This window comes from Molossus molossus, unplaced genomic scaffold (assembly GCF_014108415.1).
Source record: "Molossus molossus isolate mMolMol1 unplaced genomic scaffold, mMolMol1.p scaffold_m16_p_4, whole genome shotgun sequence".
In the NCBI taxonomy this organism is placed as follows: domain Eukaryota; kingdom Metazoa; phylum Chordata; class Mammalia; order Chiroptera; family Molossidae; genus Molossus; species Molossus molossus.
The window spans coordinates 103,627,015-103,640,911 of record NW_023425377.1 but is presented as its reverse complement, the minus strand read 5'-3'; positions in this window follow the sequence as shown (position 1 = coordinate 103,640,911).

Sequence of the window (13,897 nt, the reverse complement as noted above, 5' to 3'; positions counted from 1 at the left end):
GAGTCTGTTGCGATTTCACATATTGTGTAATTTACATAAGAGTGCATGTGAGAAGAGGGGGCGACTGTGTGAGGCAGAGGGAGCACCTGTGAGGTTAAAGGCAGAGATCAGGGGGGTGCTTCTATATGCCGAGGACTGCAAGATTGCCAGAAGATTACCGAAAGGCAAGTGCAAGATATGGAACAGATTCTTTTCTTTTTCAATCCTCATCTGTGGATATTTTTCTATTTATCTTCAGATAGAGTGGGAGGGAGGGAGAGAGACAGGGAGAGGGAGAGAGAGAAACATCGATGTGAGAGAGACACGTCGACTGGTTGCTTCCTGCACAACCCTGCCTGGCCAGGCTGGAACAGATTCTTTCTCAGAGGCCTCAGAAGGAACCAATCGCCGAATACCTCGACTGTGGACATTAAAGCTCCAGAACTACGAGGCAACAAGTTTCTGTTGTTTTAGCCACCCAGGGCCAGGGCGTTTTGTTGCACAAGTCTAGTAAACTAATACAGTCTCTTTCAATTAATACGTCCATTTCATCTATGTTCTTGAATATATTAGATTGAAAATATACTGGATTAAAATTGGGAAATTTAAGATGAAATATACACTGTGATAACATACTATATTACAAACGTGTGTCACAATGACAATGAAGGAGGTAAGGACGAAAGTTGCGGATCTAAGTAACTTTGGAAACTATGTTTAATGGACACTGTGAGGCTAAAGAAAAACATAATTTTAGGCAAACACTGCTTTTATTGGTAAATTTGTTTTTCACAAGGTTCGGGTTAGTAATTCTCAATTTTCTTTACATGTGTACTAAAGTTGAACAAGTAAGTAAATACATTATAGATAATGTGAGCCAAGTTTCTCTACTTGTCAAAGAAAGACATTACAAATAAATAAAAAGGAGATTCTAGAATGAACTATGCAGTGTGCTGGATTGAATTAGGTATTCCTATGAACTTGTGTTTAAAAAAACGATGACAGCCCTGGCCGGTTTGGCTCAGCGGTTAGAGTGTCGGCCTGCAGTCCAGAGAGACCCAGGTTCGGTTCCTGCTAAGGGCATGTACCTCAGCTGCAGTTTGTCCCTGGCCCTGGTTGGGTTGTGCAGGTGGCAATGACTTGATGTGTCCCTTTCATGTTGATGTTTCTCTCTCTCTCTCTCTCTCTCTCCCTCTCTCCCTCCCACTCTATCTGAACAAAAAACAAAAAAATGTCCTTGGGTGAGGATAAAAAGATAAAATAAAAAAACGATGACAGAGAGACAGATAGCAGACATGAGTTGATATACATACTATATCTATGCTCTAAGGTCTGGAGGCAGTGACACCTTGGCAGCAATGAGTACACCCAGCACTCAGAGATCTTGGTGTCTAAATACCTTTTGCAATAAAAGGAACCAGCGTTTCTTGAAGAACTGGTTGATTCCAGGACTGAGGCAGAAAACTACAATATACAATTGAAACACTTTGTGGTGTTAGAAAGTAAGGAAGTCTCAAAGGACACATGAGCCAATATAAAGGAGCTTCCAATGGCCAAAGATGGAATAGTTTGAGCAAAATAATTAATGATAATATTGTATGCAATCCAGAGAATAAAATAAATGTCCACGAGCCTGTACCAATCTAAATGGATAATTTAATAAATAATTAAGTGAGAGAAAAAGAAAAGCACAGAATTATTTAAATTAAAAATGTAGATGGAATAAGGGCAAGAGAAAATCAGCATTAGAACGTGGCAATAATCATTGCTCCCCAGGCCTTGGAACACATTTGAGAACCACTGGATAAGAGTAAGAAATCTTTTTACCATTTATGATCATTAGTTTCTAGACAGAATTGGTCTTCTGCTTTCTCTTTTTGGGAGGGGGGGGGTGCCTGCATGCAGAAAGCTTGTGTTCTGGGGGTGAATGTTTAATTCAGAGCAATGTTATCAAGCCCATTTTGGGCTTCACCTAAACCATATGGAACAAACAGGTAGCTTTAATGTTATTAAATCAGACTGTTTGATCTGCACCTACAGGAGTCCTACTCTATTTTTCAGTTAGTTCGGAGCTCTGGAATCAGCTGTGTTATTTTCCTCCTAAATCCCCAATATGAGCTTGTGTAACTCAGTGAGTATATACAGCCCTTAACAGAGGATGAAGAAGACCAAAGTGGCAGCAATTAAAGAGCGAGGAAAAAATCGCCGGGATTGCTCAGGTCCACAGGAGAAATCCTTGCATCCTTCCTCGGAGCTCGCTCTAGCTCAGAGAACGGCGTCTTCCTTCTTTGTGTGATACGGGCAATGCTAGGTGCACTGATGTTCAAAAGCATTAATAACAAAGTAAATGACTATCATATGTGTCCAGTTATAAATCTTCTCTTTCTCCCTTGATGAAAGCTCAGCTGCTCCTTTTTACATTGAAGTTCCAACTCCTCTTCCTCTCAAACTACATTCTGGGGTAAGATTGCTCAGCCAGGTCGATATGGCAACTCAGCCATTTGGCCCCTTCCAAGTTCAGGAGACAGTCTCTACCCGTGTAGTCATCACAGTGTGTCCCCAAACCCTGCTTTGTGACTGAATTTTCCAAGTACCTCTAGAACTAAGCTTGTACAATCTGTTTCTATTTTACTATAATTCCTCTTTAATTGGTCCTCCACTAATCCAGAATTTTACATAATTTAAACACCACTCCTATGATTCCTACTTAATAGAAAATAGAAAATTATTTCCTTATTGAAAAGGTTTTGGGCTCCTAAGAACATATTTGATTTTCAAAGCTTTTATTTTTTTTAATTCTCCAAAACAAGAGCTGAAAAGATGAAAGCTTCTTTTAGTTTTTCTTCCACGTCCAGATCTAGCAATTCCCTTTCTCATAAAGGTCTTTGGGGTTTTTCAGGTAAGCCTATTGATAACCATAATGTCTCCACTTCATTCCATTTGTAAATATTCAATACTACTTTATATGTTCCTTGTAAAAGAAAAAAAAATCTGGCCCTGGCCAGTTTGGCTCAGTGGGTAGAGCATGAGCCCACGGACCAAAGAGTCTCAGATTTGATTCCGGTCAAGGGCACGTACCTCAATTGTGGTTCATTCTGGCCCTGGTCAGGGTCATGTGGGAGGCAACCAGTCGATGTGTCTCTATTACATTGATGTTTCTCTCGGTCTCTCTCTCTCCCCCTCCCTCCCTCCTACTCTATCTAATGATAAACAGAAAAATATCCTCGGGTGAGGAATAAAAAAAAAAGAAAGAAAAAAAAAATCTGATATCTTTAAGAAATATTTTGTAAATTAAATTCTTTATAATCTAGTCTTGTGGTTTCATGACTTTTCTACAAAAGAAAATGCATGTAAATTCTGCTTATAATTACAGGCATACCTCATTTTATTGTGCTTTGACTATATAGTGTTTTTTACAAATTAAGTAGCCCCGTGTTGAGTAAGTCTACTAGTACCATTTTTCCAACAGGGTCAGATCACGGTTAGCATTTTTGAGCCATAAAGTATTTTTTAAATAAGGTATGTACATTTCTAAGGCATAATGCTATTACACACTTACTAGACTATATTGTAGTGTAAACATACTTTCACGTTCACTAGGAAACCCAAACATTTGGGTGACTTCATTGAGACATTCACTTTATCATGGTGGTCTGAAACCAAACCAACAATATCTCCCAGGTATCCTGTACTTCATTATAAATAATTATAAATGAACAATAACACTCATGTGTACAATGTAAGGGATACTTGTGCAACATATCTGTCGGCCACACAAGTAATTGCTACCTCCTCATTTCTGAAGCACAGGATTTCCTATATAGTTACCTATTTTGAGGTATTTAGAACACTTTTTAATTTTGTGTCAGTTGCAAAAGCTGACATGTTCACATAAGCCATCAGTTCACATAATTCGAAGAGTTTGATGTAAACAAATATCACTAAGGCTTTATTTCCAAAATGAAGGTGCTTTCATATGCCTTTTCACACATCTCAAATTTGGGATGTCTAAGAAGCATTCATCTTCTTCCTTTTCAGTTGTCAAGCTGATTGTGGAAATCATGGAATGTGCAGACACACACCGTACTTGGAATGATGGAACATGCTGGCTTCTAACTATTTTGGTAGGATTTTTTCGATGAGAGTTTTTTTGGTACTAGCAAATACTCTCTTCTCATGACCAAATCCCTACGCACAACATTGTTTCATTATCAAGGAGACTACCACCTTCTGAGTCTCTGAATCATCAGTGAGGACAAATGTCTTCACTAAGGACACCCCCGGCGACATGTTAAATGATGGCACGTCAACGCACTTGTTGAACTTTTGGTCAAAAATAGACTCAGTTAAACAACTGGAGCAAATAATAGGCAACTGAAGTTGACCATTTTAAAATAGGGACAGTGAATATGAAAACTGAAGATGAATACATTGTTTCAATTTTATGGACACTGTAAATTAAAAGCAGGCCACTGCCATTCTGCTTTAATTTACAGGAATAAAATGTTTTCATTATCTCAAAAACCAGTTTATTTTCAATAGCATTTACAATATGTTTTTCTCGGTTTCTGTGCCTCTTTGGAAAAACATCACCAAGAGTCGCTGGCTATAGTAAAACCAATTCACTTAGCCATGTACTGGGCTACAGAGGGCGGTGGAAAACAGATCTCTTCAGATAAATTGCTATTGGCCCTTAAAAATATATAGTGCTTCCCCTTAGGTAGACAAAATGTATCCAGCATGTGTGTATTCCAGGATGAAGTCTGAAAAGTGACTGATGGCTAGGAAACAGGATATGATCTATTTCACAACAGATCTGTGATTCAAGTTAGCTTTCGTACAAAATACTTCCAAGAGAAGTTTTCATCAACTTAGACCGGACCAAGGATGTGAGCACAGACCACAGTCAGTGCCATCAGCTGGCTTTGCCTATCAACCAGCGCAATGGGCTGTGATATTTTAGCACAGTCAGGTGGCCAGAGAGTGTCTCTGCTCAATTATTCCTCTATTTCTCCCTCTCCCCTGATGGTCTCCCCTCCCCCCCATCAAAGGCGGATAAAGCAGATGTCTGCAATTGGCGTTATTAGCGAGGAAGCCTGAGAGATGAAAAGAGACCTGCAGGAAGCCAAGCAAAGGCATGTTCTGCAACAGGCCTGTGCCTGCTTCGCCCAGGGCAGGCTGGGAGCTGCCTTGTACCTTTCGGCATGGCTGCAGCCCCAAGGGAGTTCAGGAAGCTAAGCCTGCGCAGTGAAATTGGTGACACTGAGCGCAAGCTTGAAAATGGTAGGAGGGGAAATGGATTGGAACTATTTCCATGCAAACAGGGTTTGAGTCCTCTGAGGCCTGGTGGAAAGTCAACAGGCAGCTGACAAAAGCCAGGATACCTGGAGAGTACGTTGAAAGGATTTTTGGAGGCCGGTGGTAAGAAAAGAAGCCCCATGGGGCGTATTGGTTGCTGTTCCCTCAGCGGGAGAATGGGAGGCACAGTTTGAACCCGTGGGTATTCCTGAGGCTGAGGAGGGTCACAGCTGCCACTGACCTACAAGAAGGCCACCGAGGTGAAAACGACCAAGAAGGCAAAATAAAACTTAAATATTCGGCCTTCTGTTCCTTAGCCTCCCACCTAGGTGGGGCTCTTAGACTTCCTCCCTAATGCACTGAGGACCAAACCTCCACTATCATTTCCTCTCTTAACTCATCTTTTTTTCTGCCAATTTTTTTTATGAACCCCTCAGGGATAGTAACTAACTTCAAACCAGAGTAATTATTAGATGAGGTTTAACTATACAGAGTACATCTGGTCAACTTCACTTGAGCACATGAAAATAATGACTACTTGCTTCTCCCTCAGTTGGTTCAAGTCATCCACGTGCTCCTCTCAGTACGGGCGAGAGATCCCAGGACTGTTAAAGGAGAGGGAAGCAGGAATGCAGACCGAGGCCGGAGGAGGTGGGTAGGGAGAGTGGCAGGGACAGAAGGCACACAGCTCAACAGACAGAGGTAGACCCCTGTTGGCTTTTCGTTACAGTGTGTCAGGCGTGGAATTGCATACCTCAGTGATCTTACCTGTGAAGTGGGTATCATTTCCCGCAGTCCTATGCCCTCAGAGATGATATGAAAAACACTTTGGAAATAAGAAGCATGACATTTCCAAGGGAAGGCAGTAAGACTCCCCCCCCCCCCCCAAAAAAGAACAAAACATACAACACATTTTTTAAACTATATTTTCCAACATGGCTTTTGTTTTCAATGATTTACAACTTCAGGAAAACCGAAACCAAAACAGCTCCAGCTGGCCTCTCCTGTCACCGACTGAGGACCATTTTCTGCCCCTCTTCACGCATGGACGCTGCCCCCTCATCAGTGAGTGCCCTGTACTGCCAACGTGCCACGCAGGGGGCTGCTGTTCCAGCTACTCTGCATGAGATCAGTGCAGGCAACTTTGGACTACAGCCTCTAACTGCACCTGTCTCGTTTTTATCTTCGTGGAAACGAGGAGTCTAGTCTAAAATCAGAGTGGCAGTTCCCAGGACGTGGTTTGAAAAGCGGGGAATGGGAGCAAGGGCAAGGTCGTGAAGTTCTCCTGCTTTGATTCAGTGCACTACCAAACCGAGGGCTGAAGAGTTGAAGGAGAGAAGAAAGGGAAAGAACCCCGCTATAGGAGAGGCCATAAATACGGGGCCAATTTAATAAGCCAGTTCATGGTAGAAATAAAAAAATAAGTTGTGAAGAGATAATGGAAAATGATGAGGGGACCAGAGAAAAAGCACCGTGGGAGGAAGCCTGGAATCGAAAACACAGGGAATGAAAATGAATCACCACTGGCCAGGCAGATGAAAAGAGAAAAATGGAAAAATAAAATAGCTTTTAAAAAAAGACAATGATAGAGGAAGGGACTCTTCCAACAAAATGCAAGGTTTATAATAATGAAAAGCTATCTGAAGGGCAAAACGAGGCCCAAGGAGATGTCTCAAAGTGAGTGACAGATAAGAAAACCTATAGCCCAAAATAGGGAAGAGACAAAACATATGGGGCAGATAAACTGAGCCAGAAACACATGAAAAAATCATTATAAAACATGCCTGTTTTATTCAAACCTTAATAAAAGAACGAGGCTCTGAGGGTAATAATGTGTGATTTATTATCCACAACATGCTGTCTGTCTCTGTTGGCAACTTCAGCACGTCTATTTTTTTTGAGTGACAACCCCCTATCTTTACCATTCCTCCTACTTTACTCCCCCCCCCCCCCCCCCCCCCCCGTCCCAGGGGAAGCTTATATTATTCTGTGGAACCAGTTTAAACAACAGGCCAAGAATCCTTGTGTTTTGAGTGTGGACTGAGAAAGAAGATGTGCAGTTCTAAAATTTCTTCCAAGTAGAAAAAAATGAGAAGCATTAGATCAACTGGTGGTCAATACCTAGAATGTGCTCCAACAGATTTATATCTGTAAATGGGAAGAAAGGCAATTTATAGGGTTATTGGAGGACAAAATGAGATCATACACTTAGAACATTGTCTGGCACCTCATACATGCACAATAAATAGTTGTTATTATTAGCAAAATGAATTTAGTTTACATCATCAAAATCAGATGGTACTCTTGAAGCGACTGAGGTATAAAACGAGGGATGTGTGGCCAAAATGTAAAGTTTGGCTTGTTATGACTCTCACGCCAGAAGACTGGAAGATTGCAAATGTAATCTCAGTTAAAAAAAAAAAGAATAGAAAAGAAAAACATCCAGGGAGAATCCAAGGACCTTACATCATCACACTGCAGTTCTATTCCAGACAAGCTGATATGAGGTTATAATTAATAAAGGATTGGTTTATCAAACTCTTAAAATAACCCATGGGGCAATGTGGGTTCTCCAAAGGAACATTTTAAAATATGTTATTAATAAATTACTGATTTCCTTAAAGAGCTAAAAAGGCATGAGTATAAACAATTCACTGCTATAGTCCATGGAGAATTTTAAAAGGACTTGGACAAAGTTCCATGTAAGTTATTTTAAAAATCTGGTCATGGTGTAGGGAAGAGGCTGTTTTATCTTGGAAAGAGTTTAGAGATAGGAAACAAAGGGTAAATGAACTCTGAATAGAAGTGGTCATAAGAGAGTTCTGTACGAACATCAGGAATTAATAAATAATCAGAGGGGAGGCCACACAGCAACATCTTCATATACGGGGATGATACGAAGTCATTTTGTGTAGTTGAGATGAAATAGACTTCCGAAAGATCTGATTTCTCTGCGAAAATGAACAGAAAATTTGTTGATGTTGGACAAGTACGAGGCATTGTATTTGTATATTAAAAGAATCCAAGCCAGAGCTGTGGGATCCTACTTTCTGGTGATGGATGAATAGCTCCTATTGGACCCAAAACCCTTCAAGGAATGACTATGAACTCTGGAGAAGATATAATAACTCCTTGAAGACACTGGTGGGCAAACAAAAACATGCAGAAACTCGATAGCAGTTTATACTTAGAAGGAAGAAATGCTATAGGATAAGTTTCTCATTTTTTCTTAACGTTTTACCTGAACGCAGAGCCCAGACTACACCAGACGGGGTGACTGAAACCGGGCCAGAAAATCTACAGTCCTACTGGTTTGGAGCGAACAAGCAGTGAAACTGTGACCTCTGAGGGAGGGGTACGCGGTCAGCTGAGTCTACGGCTGCCACTGACTTCACAGTCCTACGTGTGTTCTTAAGTGGACAGATTAAATTATTAAATGTAAGTTGGCAGTTATTTTTCAACAATAGAAAAAATAGCTATTAAGGGAACATGGAATATACCTTGAAGGTTGATTTCAGAGAGGATATCAACTTTTACTTTTGGGGTGTTGTTTGTTAAACAAAACAACAAACCAACCACCTCGACCTCAAACAGTAATAAAAAAAACTGTGCGCTGGAGGGGTCCCTGGAGTGATGCAGCATCAGAAAAGGAAGTTTAGTGAAGTGATCAAGGGAACATTTGGGCTCTGGAATTGGGCTTGCATGGGTTCGATTCCTGACTTAGCTACTTACTAGCAGTATGACCTTGGTTAATGTTACTTAACCACTCTGCCTCAGTTTCATCATCTGCAAAATGGAAAGTTATAGTTCCTACTTCGCAGGGGTAAAAGCAGTAAAATATTCAATATGTGTGACACATTTAATAGTACCTGAAACAGAACACACACTCAATAAATATTACTTACATTTTTCTTCTATAAATGTGGCTGTTTTCATGTTTCTATTTTTCTGATAAGTGGACAGAGTAATTCATTGAGCTTTCATTCAGACATGGAAAGGAGGGGGCACAGCGCTCCTCTGACGGGGTGGGGGAACGGGATATGAGTGAGGGTGTTTGGGGTTGTCACAAAGACGGGGACACTCAGGCATCTACTGTACAGTGACCAAAGATGCCCAAATCCTGTAATAATGGAACCATCCAGTGCAGCAAAGGACTGTCTGGGTCAAAATGCTGAAGTGGTCTGGCCCCTGCCACCGCTGAGCCACTGAGGAAGAGGATAAGGTTGCTTCTCCTTCACATAGAGCTATGAGAGGTCCCACTACTCACCTGGTGTCCTCCCTCCATCCGGGCTTGTTTTCTAATCCGTAAAACAGGCGGCGCTGCCTGCCCACGGTGCTCCGAGGACCAAGTATAATACACGCACCCGGCGCAGTGCGCTGCCGGCTCAGCTGTGGCTCCAGGCATGGGGTCGTCCTTGTCACTAGGAACTGGTACATACACTGCCTTTGTCTCAATTTCCTTAACTCTCAGTGGCCTTTCACGGCTTGTCCAGGCCTCGAGAACCGCCTGGCGGTAAGGCAATTACGGATGGCCTCGACCCTCTCCTGGGCGAAGGGCCTTGCTGTGGAATCCCATCTCGTGATGACTCTCCTGCCCCAGCCGCCTTCCCTTTCCTGAGGTTCGCGGCTTACCTCTGGTCAGTTCTCTCACCTGATGCTCTGCCTGGCTCACATGCTGGTCTTGGGTCCAGTCACCTGGTGTCCCTGACGCCAGAATCAAGCTTCCTGGGTCCTCACCGGGCCCAATCTATTAGGCAGCGAGCACCTGTCAATGGACTAGAAATAATAGAAAATCAAGTACAAAGGCTACCCAAGTGACCTGCTGTGCAGAGGAAATAGCTTCCGATCTACCTTTATTTTGAAACTTAGTAAGGAGCAGGTGAGCTCTTTTCAAAACGTCTCCTTAGAAGCCCCTATCTTTCCCAGTGAGGACCCTAAAGTCTAGGGCCCATTTCTACCTTTCCCCTGCATCACAACAAAAGCCAAAGAAAGAGGAAGAAGGTGATTTGTATTAACAGAAAAGTATATTCACCCCCACTGTAAAATACAGTTACTGTGACTCCGGGATGCTCAGCTCGCCTGTGCTTCTTGTCCAGCTCCAGAGTGTAACTGAACAGAGCCCTCCGGCCCTCCCATTTTGGTCTTAAAACAATGTATGCTTTGCCTGAGAGGGTCTCATTTCTACATACTTGCATTTTTTTTTATTGTGGCAAGATATCTATAACATAACATTTACCATTTTAACCATTTTTTAAATGTACAATTCAGTGATATTCGATACTTTCACATTGTTGTCCAACCATCACCACTATGTTTTATTTTTCCCCCAAAGAAAGGCTTAGAGCTCAGAGCAGGGAGAGAGCCCTCTAAGATCCCCTACTGTTCTAGGATCCTTTGCCATTTAGTTCTTCTCCACTCTTATCAAGCTACTACTATAAGGAAGTAAGTTGGAGGCCTACTCACAACTCACCAGACAGCAATTAGTTAAGAAACATGATCCTTAGCAGGGCTCTCACCAAGTGGTAGGTTTCCTTCCAGTTCCTTGAGGATTTCTTACCATGTAGTCTTTCAGTTAAGACCCTTGACTTCTTTGTTAATCCCCACAGCTAGGAAAAGCTGCAGAGAATCCCTTCCTCTCTGCAATGCTTACATGGCCCGAAGGCTTTGTCGGAACCGGGAGTGATGTCTCCCACCTTCTGTCTTGGCAAAGCTAATTCTCACTGCAGCCACCTGACTTAAAGTCCAGTTTCTGTGGCCTCTCCCCTGAGGTGCCTTTAACATCTCCCAGGCTGCCATTACTTGGAAAGGTTGGTGTGAGCGTGAGGATGGTCATAGAATATGATCCCTTAAGTACTTCCCAGACACACTAGGCTGTGCCCTCAGGAGTGATAGATACTTAGGAAGGAGATCAGAAAGAAACCCCCAGGCTCACACACAGCAGCTAGATCCCGAACACTTGCACCTTATTGAAACAAGCAACACTTGCTCCTTGGGAGACGTGCCCTTTGTTAATCAGCTCCTTAGTTAGCGGTGTTCGGAAGTTGCATCCCATAGTACCCAGTGGGTTAAAAGGATGAGGTTACTACTCAGTGTTGATGTTGTCCTTGTTATCCTGTTTAAAAAGTCTGTACACTTTTTAAAAAGAGTCATGGGCATGTGCCTGGTTGATAAAAAATGCTTTGGCAAATCACATGTTTTCCCCCTCCATCCCCCTTCAGGGATCAGCCCAAATGAAATCATCTGGTTTTGACACACTTGGTTCCCTAATGGAACTGGGTACTATGCTAAGAATCTCTTTCCTTGAGTGTAAATCTCCTCTTGTTGATTTGTGGTTTATCTTTCTACACAGGGTGGCAGGGACCCTCCCAGCTGGCTTCCACATGGGATCTGTCCCTGTCCTAGCCATGGGGAGCAGACAAAGGAAATGTAGGGTGACTTCTGTTAGCAATGGATCTAGGAGCTGAAGGTTGCCAGTCTAGACTATTGATGGTGTTCCTTCCCTGCCACTCCCTTTAACTGTCCTGAATCCTATGCCCTACTTCCACCTCTACAATAGCATAAGGCAAAATAAGATGAAGAAAATGATTTCTGTTACCAGATGTATGCATCTCCATTTAAAAAAATGAAAGCCTTGTGAGCAAGGGCATTCACCTTCATTGGACCTTCATCAGGTGGCGGCATGTTTATCATCCATTCCTGGGTCCCTGACCCAAGTGAGCAATGAGTAAAGAAACCACTTGTGATATCCTCCGATTTTTTAGGACCATGATTAAATCAATTAATTACTTTGCTTTGTTATTTTCAACAAACCGTCCTACGTATTTTTCCTTTCTCAAAGCTGTGCCCTGTGGTCAAGGTCGGACCTGTTTCTATATTTATTCGCCCCTCCTACACCTCCCTTGGCCACCAGGGACAGAGGGGCAATAGCTATGGGATGAGTGTTCTGAAGGGGAGTGCCCATGAGCTCAATGGACTGGTGTCGATGGCAGGCCCCAGGGAGATGGGCACTGTCCCTCTCCATGGTGTTGTTGGGTCCTCTCCCTGAAGGTGAGTATTTTGTCTGGTCTTGGCGAAGATGTGCTCTACTGGGTGTATCTGCTCACAGAGCTCCAAGCGCATGGTCTCCCTCTCATCTCTGGTCCCTGAAAATAGTGTTAGGGACAGAGCATCTCTGGGAACTCTCTCTGGGATCTGACCACCTTCTCATGGAATGGGGGAGGCTTCACAATCAAAGTGCCCTTGGAGCTGCGCATAGAAGTGGGAAGAATGTAACAACAACAACAAAGAATGAGAGCCTTACTAACTGTGTGTTTGGATGATGGGACCAGGAACAAGGGACCACCCAGACCACCAAGCCCATGGATAGAAAGAGGAAAAATCAAGAAGCAGACTGGAAAACACTCAATTCCAACGCGGGTGGGGTTTTTCACACCACTAAACAATGCTCTGGGCACCAGCTGGGCCACGTACAATTCAACTAAATTCTGACACTATCTACCCAGAGATAGCATTAGATCCCATAGGTTAAGGGTTCAGTCTTCAAGACTCTGTCCCCCTCACCTCCACTTCTGATGCCAATCCCAAGTCCAGGTGTCACCAGAGCTTCTGACTGACTGGCTATAGACCAGAGGTTCCATGAACCCCTCCTTGGGTTCAATTAATTTGCTAGAGCAGTTCACAGAAACATTGCTTACTAGATTACTGGTTTACTATAGACAACTATAACTCAGGAGCAGCTCAGAGGAAGAGATGCATGGGGCAGGGTATGTAGGAAGGGGCCAGAGCTTCTATGTTCTCTCCAGCTGGCCACTCTCTTAGTACCTCCACGTGTTCACCAACCCAGAAGCTCTACAAATTCTGTCATTTTGGGGTTTTATGAAGGCTTCAGTACATAGGCATGATTGATTAAAGTTTGGGCCAATAGACAGTTGATTCAACCTCCAGCCCTTCTGTCCTCCGCAGAAATCAAGGTTGAGATGAAAAGTTCCAACCCTCTAATCACATGGTTCGCTCCACTGGTAACCAGCTCTCATCCTTAGGTGTGGTCCCAAAGTCTCCTCATTAACAAAGCAAAAGACACCTTTACTGTTTTCATCTCTTAGGAAATTTCAAGAATTTTAGGAGCTCTGCGCCAGGAACTGGGACAAAAACAAAATATGTAATTCTCATTATAAATCACACTATCACACACCCATATACCCCTCACCTGGCCATGCCAGAGTTCCAATCCCTGGGCTCAGCACCGCCAGTGGTTTCTTAGGAAACACTCTGACTCACTTGCCCTCACTTTCTTCATGTGTAAAATTGGTCATTTTATAAGTTATCTGTCAATCTCTTCCTGCAATAATATTTTTAAAAAATGAAATACAGGAATACTTTGCAAGCAGATGAACTAAAATACATCCAGAGACTTGGCACAGTCTGCTGCTCCCTCTGACGGACGTGTTTGCTAAGCTTTGGCAGAAGGCTTGTGGGCAAACACCCTATTTTGCATTTCCCTCTTGGGACAACATATTAAATGATTTACAACATGTTAATTGTGTAACACAAGTCTACTGTTATGCGTACTCTCTTTAAACAGTGACAGATTTTAAGAAAATGAAAATGACAGTGCTCTCAT